Source organism: Pithys albifrons, chromosome Z, assembly GCF_047495875.1.
Source record: "Pithys albifrons albifrons isolate INPA30051 chromosome Z, PitAlb_v1, whole genome shotgun sequence".
Taxonomy (NCBI): Eukaryota; Metazoa; Chordata; class Aves; order Passeriformes; family Thamnophilidae; genus Pithys; species Pithys albifrons.
Window position 1 is genome coordinate 59197924 of NC_092497.1, and position 13975 is coordinate 59211898.

Consider the following 13975-nt stretch of genomic DNA (forward strand, 5'->3'; position numbering starts at 1 on the left):
CTTTTACTTGGATTTCCCCCCTACCTTTGTATGTGTCATCAAAAATTACTGTCCTCATTTTTTACATGAGAAAATGGGCTTAATTCATAAAATGAAAAAAAAAAGCTAATTTAACAAATCCACCTAACATACAAATGGGAAACTATACCTATTGAATGGTTTGAAAAAGATTCTTGTTAATTGCTAAGTTTTATTATATTTTTAGGATTGCCTTAATTTTTCCACATACTGCTACTAACACTATCATCTCATTTCCTTGTGACACAAAAAAAAAAAAAAATTGGCCATTTACAGTGTATCAGATTGTGTTGTGGGGCAACACTTTGAACAGTGTGGTCTGGACGTACTCACGGAGACATTTAGATAGCAACACCCTTCTTCTCCCATAACAGAAACATGAAAACACAAACATCATAAAAGACATGAGACAGAAGTCCAAAATTTTAGAAGCTATGAAGTGAAATTACTTAGTATTTTATCGCTTACAGAATGTGATCCTGTAGTTAACCAAAAAACAGTTGAAGGAAACATGTTAACAAAATAATTTATATTTGAATGTTAAACTATTGCTTCCACTAGAATGCAGTTCAAAATCACTGGTTAAGTTTATAAGTAGTACCTATATGTTATTGTAATAGCCTATCAAGCACTTTTATCGCTGCTTTTATTTTAGACAGGTAATGCAAGCTTATTAGAACTATTTCCACAACTATTTCTGCAGCTATTCAGGAATACAAAACACTCAGAAGGACAGGCAACACTGTTGACAAATGAAAGAAAATGAATTTTTTACACACTTGCCTTTATAATACTAGAATTCAATAATCCCTTTAAAATATATGCCATTAACCAGCATTAACCAGAAAAAAAAGCAAAAATTTTAATTAAGGGATACACCTTTTTTAAAACAAAAACTGGGGATAATTTCACTCAAACTGCAGGAGTCCTCAGCTAAATGCCCATGACATTTGGAAAAGCACTATAATGCTGTTCTGTGACTCCATCAGGCTTCCAGACCTGGCAGCAGTAGACACTGTCAGGTAAATTATGGCACACACTGTCTGCTGACATCAGGATTAAAAAAATGTGAAAAGGCTAACATCAGACATGCCATGGCGGAAAGTGGAGGAAAGGGCGTAAAAATACTCCAAATATGCTTTCTTATGTTACAAATGGGCTTTTTACCATGGTACCTGTATTTCAAGTCCTACCTTTGCATATATCTCTAGCATTCTTTGCTACTAACAAAGAATCCTGATAGAAGACAGTGAATGAGAAATTAATCTCATAACGGCATTAAAAATTTGACCTATCCTAGTATTAGGAAACAAATAAGAGACAAAAATATTCTGGCAAAACTATGAATATTGAGAAGGAATCTAGATGTTGAACATTCTAGATGCTGAATATGATCTGAGGAACATGATCATAGGTTTTGTATAAGAAATATCACACCAAACCTTAAATATCTATTTTGATCAATACTTGGACATTGCAGCAATGCTCAGAGGTGACAGGAAGCATATGGTGCTAAGCAGACCAGAAGTCATTCAAAAAAATTACATAATTCCTTACAGAAATCAAACATATCAGAAACTTGAAATATTTTGAAATTATCCAAAATTATAATTAAAACTAGGAGCCCATTAAGCAAATTCAACATTACATTTACACATAGAAACACTGTACTATTATTCTAAATAATTCTGCATGTAGCTTTAGCCTGATTCATATAAATAGTTTTAGCCTGATTCAACATGACACTGTTAGTCCCGTCTTATATTCACCCAATACTATGATAACCAGTGAATCACACTTGAATTCACCCGGAACAGCAGAATTTATACTATATGTAGCACTGCACGTTTATTTATTATCAAAATAAGAGCCTAGATGTTCCAGCATGAAACTACACATCCTGCAACCATAGCTGAAATGGAGTACATACACACATCGGATCTTCCCACAAGTGTCAGACTATATACACCAAACTGTTTGAAGCACTGTTTATATATACACAAGTAACCTTTAGCTGAGGTTGTCCAGTCTTATCTATTCAAGTTCAACCTAAGACTCAAGTTTCAATGTTCAATAAATTGTTTTAATGTACAATGCTGTCTCTCATGCAAATTGAACTTGAGGACTCAAAAGATAGTATGTAAAAAGTTATTAGTTCTTAAAACTGCACAAATTTTACTCACCTTATCCACTCCCATGATTATCCCAATTATTTCAATGAGTTGAAATGCCAGCCTGTATTACTGTTTCTGTTACAAATTATTTCTTAACTGCAGAGGTATCTCTCAAAACAGCTATTCTACTTGAGAAGTCCTGAATATTCAGAGGAAGAAGGAAGAGGTCAGAACAGTTAAAACAAGCAGGAGGACGTATCTCCATGCTCTACCCATTGCCACAAATTCTAGCCTAGAGTAAGAAATTATCATTCTACTTTAAGCTGGTGTAATTCTTTGAAATCAACCATTTATCAAGCAGAGTTGTTTCTACATATATTATCAGAATGCAGAATTCTACCACCAATTCATATGTGTTACTTCTCCTAGCAGCAGTCAAAAACTTTTTGAATTTTGAATTGGTGTTTCAGCCATTCCACAAATTAACTTGCTGCAACTTACTGGGGTATGGGAGAAGAATCCTCAAGATCAATAACTACAGAATTAGTCCCATTCATTTAAAGTCTTCAGCCATAAGACAGTCCAGCTATATGCTTTTTATTTAAGGCAATTTCTCTCTTCTATGACATGATGCATTTTATTTTCTTATTAAATATGATTTAAATGAATGAAGTATTCATTGCAGAAGTCAAAAGCAAATGGGCATAAATTGAGCTCTGTATCACAAATAATAACTTTAATGTGAAGAGGCACAAATTGGTTTTCCTGACATCGGGGGGTCCAAAGATTAAAAAATTAATGTCTGTCCATCCAGACAGAGAGCAGCTGTTCAGCTAATAAGCCACATTTTCCACTTTTTGCACAGGACTGCAAGACACAAAAGCTGTCGTTGTACTGAAATTAGCTTTGCAGGTACTCAGGTCATCAAGCAGTGGTTCTTGCAAAAAACAACTGCAAACTTTTGCTGCTAAACCCTATACTTCCCTTATTCCAGTGGTTATAATTTTATCCAAGGAAAAAGTCTTTTCTGAAGTCCACCAATTAATCATCTCAAAGCTATACCATACTGCAGGTAAAAGCAAACCTAAATGACCAATTCCTTCTGGTTAAACCTTTGCCACTTGTGAATCAGCAGTGTTTTCCAGACTTTTCAGCCTCAGTCCCACACATCCAGAGCTAACAGTTAGTTCTGCCTGCAATTTTTGTCCTGTTTCCAGTATTAACGTAGGAAGAGACTTTGTTCTAGCCCTTTCCAGGTTATTTCTTGCTATGAGGACAGCTAAGCAATGCTCCTCATAATCAGGCGTATTGTGTTTTTAAATTACAAAGAGCAGCTGCCTTACAGTGAATAGGGATATGTAACCTCAAATTGCAGTTCTTAAGAGGTCACAGTTTAAATCCAGTTATGTATAAGAGGATGAGCAAACTTAGCTTTGATTAGCTGCAAAGTGATAGAACCCCCTTATTCACTTCCTTTTCTCCATCTCCCCACTCCTAGAGCTAACCAATGAGAGAAAAGGAGGGAAGAAAAAGAAAAGGGGGAGGGTGGGGAGGGAAAAAAAAAAGACCCACACTCTCTCTTTGCTCCAGTGATCTGTTGTTTGGGGAAGGCTATCTGCCCATGCACAGCCCCTTAGCCATCTGGGCCATGAAGAGCCCTCAATCCCAGCCCTGAATGGTAATTGTCTCAGAGAGCACCCTCACAGGCATTTCAGGCAGTGGGGCTTATTAAAATCCTGAAGGGCAGTAATCCCTGAATGCCACTAAAAAGATCTCCAGCTGCTACCATTTATGAAGTGGGCTTGACAAGAGAGAGAAAAGGAGAGCGAGCTGGGGGGAGAGAGGGATCTGAGGGGAGGGAGGGAAAGGAAAAAAAAGAATATAGAAGAGGCAAGCTCTCCAAATAGGGCCCCCATCAGAAAAGTCACGTTTTATCAGCTTAGGCTTTCTTGCCTCAGTTCCCAAAGGTATCTCCACCCAAACCCACATTATGTCTTCTTTTTACTTGCTCCTGAACAGGTGTGGAAGCTGTGCAGGGGGAGGGGAACACTTCGTGAACATATGGTTACAGAAGATCTAAAATGAGGTAGGAAAAGAGAATCAAGGGAAGCAGGTGAGGGAGCCAGAAGCAGAACTGAGGTCTGCCTTTTCCTAGCTGGTATGAAGAAAATTTCTGGATGTGAAAGCATTCAAAAAAGGTTTTCTCGTATATGCCTATCTCTCCCCCTGTAATTCTGAAAAGGTCTTTTCATCTCATTAGGTTAATCTGATTAATAAAAATTCAGCAGTTTGCCCATTGCTTCTTCAGAAGTGGCGAAGCAAGTTGAAAGATGCAGGCGGAAGGTTTTTGTGTTTGAGACAATAAGTGGGATGACTTCTTAAACCCTTCGTTGTCATCCTCCATTAGAGATAAATAGACACCTTGGCTCAAATTCTTCAAACAAACACTACATTGCTACACTTCTTTATTTTCTATTAACCTTCCTGAAAAGCTTTAACCCTTCAAAAGTGCAGGGATTTTTGTGTGTGTTTTACAATTCACCACATAAGTGAAAGCACTCTCTCATTTCAGCAATTATTTAGACAAGCTGCTGAAAAGGCATTCTTGAACACCTATGTCAAAAACAGAGGCTGTGGGAAATGAAGAATATGAGTTGGTCAATTGCTGTATTTTAGTAAGAGGATTCAACTGAAGTTGAATGTGAAATTTACATATCTTCAGAAACTGATGTAACTTAAAGAGGGTTTAAAAATATTCTAGAGGCTAGAATTTTAAAATTCTGCATTAATGAAGTTCAAAGTCTATGAATTATTGTAATCATCATCTAAAGACCTAAGGGTAAAATGACGTATCTGTTCTCTACTAAAAATTTATAAATTTTGCATTTTGAGGCATTATATTTTCAAAATCCACTTCTGAAAATAAGTATTTTTTTCCAAGTGTGTCACAGGTTGACTGCTCAAGTAAAAGATCAGGTTGAGAAATCAGATCACTTCTACATGTCGCCTGATTATTCATGACAGACCCTATTATAAATTTTAAGTTTCTTTAACATCAAAACATCTTAATACATATAAAACCAACCCATGAGAATTTCATACTGTTCTAAAATGCTACAATGACAATGTACTTTAGAGAGATGCCTGATCAGTCAGGCACTTATGTGACACATTTTATGTATTTTAAGATTTTTGACCAGAATTTAATGACTTTTTTCAAAAATGTGACCAAGAAGAGTGCATATTATGGATAAATGTACATATATGACTCTGTATTATTTTCTTTATTCTCTGTTAAGGCTGAGTACTAGACCAGATAGCATCAACCTTATCCGCCACAACTTGCACAGATGATTGTAAAACACGGCAGAGCTACTGCCGCTCTCGGTGAGAATCCTTGTGTCAAACCAGTGAGTATTCTCTCTAGGCATTTGCTTTTTAAGTGTGATTTGGGCTTGTATCTAACATACACAGAGATAAAACAACCATTTTCATGTTCTGCTTTCAAAAACGACACAGAACTATGCTGTTCTGAACTTGTGCTTCAGATAAGAGACTAAACTACAATGTAGACCTTCAGGACCTTATTAGTTTCATACATTATTATACCCTTCTTGGTACAACCATTCTTACACTTTGCCAAAGGATAAGTAGTTATGCAAAAGAAAATGCCCATGCATGTTGTAGACTCTAGAGAAGCAAACTCTGTTGCTTCAAAAAGAACCTCTATCGATGCATCCTAAATTTTCCTGGATGTAAAATGCCAATCATAATATCAAAACTGTTATATTAGATGAGAAATAGGGAAGTAAGGCATACATACATCTGTGAAAAATACAGAAAAATAGAAGGAAACTGGCATAGACATAACAGTTTGGCAATAAATGCTTTTATTTAATTGGTTTAAGCGACAACTATTTTCTTTTAATAAAAATACAAAATATACATCCAGGATATATACATACATATATACATACATACATACATACATATATATATACACATACACACATATATATATGTATATACATGTGTGTGTATATATATACACACACATATATCCCCGTGTGTGGGCAAAAGCAGCAATCCTATTAATCCTTTCTGAAAATAGTTTAAATGTATCACAGTAAGAATATCCACCTATATGTTGTACTGAACATTACAATTAAATGTCCTCTCATTAAAATTAAAATACAGAAATGAAACCTCACACTGGATTGTCAAGAAGTAAAATTATTTTGCCCAATTACAACACCATTGTTTGCTATTGTTTCTGACTAACCAAGCTAAGTTAAGCGTAGCTCTGCTAAACCTCATTTTTACATTTCTCATTAGTCACAAGTGAACAAGTCAATGCAGAATCTGGTTAACAAATACGGAAGAAGATAAAATTCAACTCCTTTCTGAAGCTGCAACACAGACGCAAAGACATATTAACTGTGTTCAGTTAGGAGGTTGTGTACATCCGTGATTCACCTGTCCAAAGCAACGCACTGTCTGTGCCCAAGGAGACCAGCTCTTCACCATGTTTTGTGATTTCAATCAATTCATGGAAAGGCCAAACCGCCATAGGGAACAGGCTGTACCAATTCAACCAGGAAACTGATTACAGTGAAGCTCAACTAGAAATCAGCCCCTGCACAGATGATGAGGCGTTTTCATCCCTTTGTTCTCAAGCAGATGCCTTTCAATGTGAAAGGTGTAAACTGTTTGCAGAGCACTAGGAAAAGGAACTCTGTGATGCCACCTGTCCTGCATCCACTGCTTCAGCCTTCACGGATACACCACTAAGAGGATTTCGTACAATTTTTTGTTCTCTGTTCACTCCCACTAAAAAATAATACACTTGTCTTCAGAAGATTGCTGGAGAAACAGAACTCCTTCCAGCCCTTACAGTGTTTTAATTAATTTAAGTTTTCTTAAGAAAATATAGGTAGAATTAGATTTTAAAAAAAAAATAACTAAACAAAAATATTGCAATAAGCCAAATCAGTTTTATGGTAACATTTGTCTACCATGAAATTTTGTTATTCCAAAATAGGAAAGGTAAATGTAGAACTTCTCAGAGAAACAGTGGGCATGACTACTAAAGAGAGTATTTTGCCTTAATATACTACAGTTATTATTTACTTAAAATTCAGATAAATGTTAACAGAATAACAGAATCAAAAAAGTTTGAAGAAAACAAATGCAACTGAATGTACAATGGTAAGTACCAACAACAAGTACTTTTTTTTCTAACTGACTTCTGCTAAAATGGGAAAACAGCTGGTTAGAATGTTAGCATAAAAAATAAAGCACTGTGGAGCTGTGAGACAAACACAGTATTGCAGAGACCAAAAAAAAGTGTCAGCTAGCGTAGTAAGGGAACACCATTTTGGTTTGGTTTTGATTTTTTAGCACGAGACTGAAAAAACCAGCACATGAATGCATTTGATTGGTCATTCTATTTTAATAAAAGCCAGTCAATTCACAAATTAATGTAATTTAGAATAGCCCATTTGACAAACACAAAGAACCAATATATAGTTTTCCAAGTTTAACAATAAACCATTCCAGAATTCAGGCATTTTACGCTCTCATATACACGTTTTAAGGTTAAAATAAGGAACTTATGGTTTATGTAACAGCAAATTGTTCTAATTGTTGCAAAAGAAGTAACTCTGAATTTTCCTGTCTGTAAAGTATCAATCATCATATAAAATGGTTGTGTTATGTGAGGAAGGGAGGCATACACACAAATGAGAAAGTATTAAAAAATCAAAAGGAAAAAAAGGTGGCCCAGAAAAGAGTCTGGTTAGTTGTTTCCTTATACAGGCTGTACTGAAAGTCACTTCGCATTTAAGGCACACACAATTTCTTTTTAATTCTCTTTAACTCTTTTGAGTTGGTGGTGGTTGTGATGCAGTATTTTTCAAAAAAATATATTTTCCAGCTGTTGGTTTAAAATTCAAGACAGAAAAAAAACCCTTAAGAAATTATTCAAACTGAAAAATGAACAAGATGTGCATTTGTTAAGTCTATAAAATATTAGTTTGATGAAAAACGGATTCACTGCAGAAAAAAATAATCATAAACCTTTCTCTTTTGTATCGTAACTACAAACACCTCTACTACGTATTTCTGTCTTTGGAACAGAGAAAGGATCTTGAGCAGGACCTGATGATCAGCATACAATATTTATAGCGAGTATGCTTCTCATTATGGGGAAAAAACAGGAAAAATGGTGGGGCAGAGTGGGGGAGGTGGGGCAGATGACAGGGTGACAAAACACTTCTACCGAACAGATTTTATGTCTTCAAGCATTCTAGACACCAAACAGGCTGATCTCTAGTGAAATGAAAATTCAGGTAAACTAAAATTTCAATCACATTGTTCCACAACAGTTTGCAATAATGTGTTAACTACCTATCAAGAACTGTATTCTTTCACTTTGAAATCATACTGTTCTTTATTATAAACTTGAAAAACAATGCTTTTGCTAGCTTTAAAGCACTGAACTTCAAGTTTCTTACCTACAGTACTTTCATATTTTAGGTCATTCCCATCCTTGCTTTCAACTTCTTCTACCCCAACCAAGAACACTGAGTTTCTTCCTGTTACAGCGCTGCTGGAGCATGCAAGAAAAACACAGTGCAGACTCATTATTAGAGTGCTGTCAAGCACTTGTCTTTCCCAGATAAAGGAATAGTGCAGTAACAAGACAGTCCTATTCCCATATGAGGCGAGTAAACAGAATTTGCTTTAACACAGCTCCTTTCATATTCAAAATATCCCAATATGCTTTACAATAATGAGATAGATACACTGTCATTTCCGTAATCTTGAACGCAGAGGGCAAGGCTTTGTGTTGTGAGTTGGAACAAAAGGAGGTCATGGGTCCTTTGAAGTTTCTTACATCATCCAGACTGAAGGACAGGATGGAATGGAGAACATAACTGAGAAAAATAGAAAGGGAGGAGGACAGGTGACCATTGTGAAATGTGTGTGAGACATCTCTTTCATCATATTTAAGGAGCACCAATCTAGAAGCAAAAATTAATCAGCAGGAAAGACTCTTTTTTTTTTTTGAAGACTGGCAGCAGGTACAATGCTAATCCTATTTTTCTTTGAAGGTTTTTCTTGGGCAGAAAGGGAGGGAGGCAGCTCAGAAGCCTGGCAAGATGAATTCCACTTTCATCACAGCAAGTCAGGGATCTATATGCATAGAGATTCAGTTCAGGTGAATGTAATGTAGTAGGCTGAATTACACACCCAATCAATGTAAGGAGTCATCCAATAAAGAGATGAAATATCCTGGCAAACGAGAACTTTAAAGTAACTTAGGAAAAAAACACTTCTAAGGAAAACAGAAAGGGGCCAGGAAATTAAGAACAGGTCAGACAGCTCCCCATTGCGCCTTAAAGAAAGGGTCCATCACCCACCTGGCACTGGCTGGCAGAATCTTATCCAATGAGCATGGACTGGCCAAGGAAAGCACAACACTCTTCAGTCTGTGTTTTATTGCCAATCTCGGTTCACAAATGAATAATAAAAAGTGGTGGCCTAATTGAACTACATCCTCTGCATCTTGCCTTCCTTCTGCACCGCCAAGCAACAGCTACATGGAACAGAACAGCAGTGGTTCAAAACTCTACAAAATACTTCATCCACCACTGCTCTGATTAGAGCCTCAAACAGTGAGGAAGAGAGAGCAGCTCAACAAATCACCTTCATTGCTCACTTGTTCACAAAGAATTGCAGAAACTTTGGCAGGAACCACCCATGAAAGCAAAAGTTTGTACCTCTCCCCTACATCCTACCTAAATGGTATTAAGGCTACACTCATGTAAGCACCTCACACAGAAAGCCGGCGGATGGTTTTGGATGCTCCACCTCTGTAAAACTTTATACAACCCGCAATGGGTCTTTGCCCCTTTTCTATTGGAGACTTCCCTTTCCTTAGCATTGAGCAGTTACGCCTTCAGCTGCATTCCCTGTTTAATTTCCCCCATTGCCTTTCTTCTTCTCCTAACACTTGCATACTTTAGCCTTGGCTATGGAGTACTGACTAAGGAGGAACAATAGGCGCCTTTCAAGTCTTCAGAGTGAGCTTTGAGCAAGGCTCAGCTCAGAGAACCAGTCAGTACTTTACTGCACTGTTTCATGGCTCCTCCCAGGCAGAACACACTGGTCAGGAATCCCTAGACTTTACTTGATTTTATTCTAACAAGAAAAAATAAAGGAAATAAACAGATTGCAAAGAAAAATATTTTTTATTGAAAATACGATCACAAAACAAAAAGAAAAAAAGGAAAAGGAAGGGGGACAGAAAAGATAAAGACCATACTCCACAATACACAATTTATGTTCAAAGAGTAATCAGTTACTTATAATTAGCAAAGTAATTTTTCCTCTAAAGCTTATTAGCAAGTTTGAAAATCACACATTAGACAGCTACTACATGCAAATCCATTTAAAGTGACACAAATAAATGAAGTATGTAAACAAACCCACCTCATCAGCTATCTAAAGCTCTCATTCTCTTTGCAACACCTATGTCACAGCATGACCACGAAATACAGTATGACCATAGATTACAGCAATTTATTCTTTTGAACATATATGACATTCTGATGTTCAAAAACCGTAAGTAAAAAACACACTTTCAACTTATCAAGTAAACAAAGACAGGAAAAAGGGCTAAGACTGTCGTTTTGCACATCAAGGACATAGGTCATAAGGAAGATGTAATTACTTGTCCAAAAAAATGGATGGCTTCACACATAGTGACAGTACAATTAAATGTTTTTAAATAAATTTTTTCCATTAAAATTTCAGGATTATTTTTCTTATTGTAATGCTTCTGTAGAAGTATTCATCTGTTTCCAGAAGCTTGCAGAATTGCAGCAAAACCATCAAAATCAAAAGAACTGTCCTGGCAGAAAACTGAGGCTGCAATTTAGAGAATCTCCCCTCCTTCTCTAGCTTCTTCTCTTACTCTCCATAGCAATCCACATTTTATAAAAAAAAACCTTCTCCCAAAAATCACATTTCTGACAGGAAAATGCAACTGGACTGACAATCATAATTTACCTGTTCGAACTGAAAGGCAGCTGTATTATTTTTTGTTTAGAGTGGTTGGAGTCCTGTCTCAACATGCTTTCTTATGTTTGACTCCACTGAAAGTTTTGAGTCAAAGAGTCTGACAAGCCACTGTTAAAACAGGAAAAATTACAGCTTTACCTTCAGATGTGTCAGGATCTTTTGAAAAACACATTTTATGTCAGCCCTGTTATTGAAGGGCATCAACAGCAGAACAGATGCATCTTTTCACCTTGCATCTTCAATTTTCAGATGCATGAAGTTTTGATTGTTCAAGTTGCTTTATTTGAGAATGTTGCATTATTGTCACGGCATTTGCTTGATTTTCAAAATGGTATCATCAGATGGGATTTCCAATTTCACTCCTCTCGCTTTAAGGGAATGCAGGAAAGCTTGTAAGTATCAAAAGTATAAAAAAATCAGTACAATTAAACGAAGGCACAAACACACCTGAAACAGAGGTCAGACTCCTGAGTAATTACGAAATGTTTTTTTTATAAAACAGAGTTCAAAATAATAAAGTTATGAGGCTCCCAGTCCTAAGGAAATAAATACAAGTATCTTTATATTCAGCTTGTAATAAACTTCTCTTACCCATCCTCTATATTATTTTCTCCTAACCCCATATGCAGCGTGAGAATTTTAATCAATAAATAAGTTTTACATAATAAATATGTACCCATGGTTGAAACAGCAGTTTTGAAGAGGAGTAAACATTCAGTAAACCACAACCAAAATAAAAGAGCAAAGTGAATGCGCTTTGCAGAAGTGGTAAATGAAAACACAATGTAAATATTTTTAGAGAGATTCAATCATGTTTTATTTTTTTAAAACAGTTTAATATTACTCATAATGTTTTTGAAATTCAAAGAGGAATAGAAAAGAATGAGGTAAAGCGCTGTCAACTAAACATTGATGCTTCATCCTCTTCCATTACTGCAACTTAAAAAATAAAAATACATCCGCAATGATTCAGTTCTCAATGGTAATTTCATTCAAATATAGCACAGCATCTGGTCAGAGTATGTTACCATGCTATTTCTTTTGCCCTATGCTCATTAGATAAATATGGCAGAATATTACTTACAGACTATTCCCAATCTCTTATTAAGGGAATACTGCCATATTGCATACTGCAGAAGAAGATAATTAGTAATCCCATATTATCATAAATCAGGATATGCTGTATTAATCAGATAATTTCTCAACTGACAAGTTGAATACGTGTAAACAATATTCTTTCTTCAGATACATTATTTTAATACAAGCATTACTGCCACGATGAGGACCACAAGAAGTTGGGAGTACAGGGAACGTTCTTTCTTAAACCTATGAATTTATCTTTAAAAAAATAGTATTTCTTCTCAGAGGCAGGGATGCTTCTCAGAGCAAAACCACTAATAAATCTATCCCTGACAGGAATCACAAGTAACAGCACTAATCTCTAGCTCATTTAACTGAAAACCACACATCTTTTTCACCTGGGTACATCACCATACTTTTGGGACTAAGACACTACCAAGACTCATTTTGTCTCTGATATTTTCATTACAGTGTGGAAAGCAGGCGACATTTTGTCTTGAGCGTAGGACTGAATCTGAAAGAAAACAGATAATTCAAGAACATTGGCTTAAATCTACCTGATAATAATTCTAATCTAAAAATTAATTCTTGTATGCCTCCACTGTACTAGCTTTATGAAGTAAATAAGCATACAAACACAAAGAAGAAGCAATCATTCCTCTGTCATACATTAAAAAAATGAGTGGAGAAATCCTAATTGGGCATCACAATGATCTGATTTACTCACAGAACTTACAAAGGCAAAATTGCTTTCATCAGTAGTAATACATTAGCTTCAAACTCCACACCTAAAATTAAGTGCTTAGGAAAGTCTTCCAAATCCTTTGTTCTGAAGAAAGCCATTATATCAGCACTAAATCAAGACAACTAGTATGAAAAACGGAAAACGGAGATTTCTTTTTACAGTAAGCTATAAAACGCAGTTCAGTCAGACACAGGGTCTGAAAAAGTAATAATAAAGTGATGCTCTAAATCACTAACAAAACTTGTTTTTTTTAAAGCTAACTATCATGCTTTGGAGTAGAAACAGTGAATATGGAGGTTATCCTCATAAAGTGTTCTTTGCAAGGAAGTTCTATGTAATTGAGATATAGGGAAAGGGTTTGCTTGGAATTTGAATGCAGTGATATAATGAGAAGCAAGTATGATCTACCACTCTAATTAATTTTCCTTCTTCACCCGCATTGTCACTTGTTATGATAATGTGAATCTTAACTTTAATGAGAAATTTCATACCACCTTGATTAAAGATACTGCAAATAACAACATTATTTTTATTTTATTTTTATTTCAATGAAGAATCTCTTTATGCTCTCAAAACCCTCTACCCATTTGCTAATGAAGTTCCCATCTATAATACAGATTTTTAGAGACTGATTTGTATTTCATGTTTTAAGTGAGAATTTTGCTATTATGTGTATTAAAAAAATGATCGTTTTCTGCAGGAAGCCATCTTAGTATTTTTTCCAAGGGTAGTTTGTCCAAGGACTTTTTAAGACATAAATTCCCCAATAATATTGTGTATGCATTCCTTTACAACACTCACAACCTAACACAAAAGTCTAGAAAACATTCACAGGACATTTGTGAAATATATTTTAAAAATCAACACAGAAAATTTTCAAGTATTTACAGGAACCTTTCAGGCAACTCACTAGGAATACACGCAAGTAACA

At 35.6% G+C, this 13975-nt stretch overlaps 1 protein-coding gene across 6 annotated transcripts in view; it reads right to left on the reverse strand.

Moving 5' to 3' along the window:
* EFNA5 (ephrin A5) overlaps nucleotides 1-13975 on the reverse strand; it is a 211197-nt gene that overhangs the window by 182973 nt on the left and 14249 nt on the right. The window lies entirely within an intron of this gene.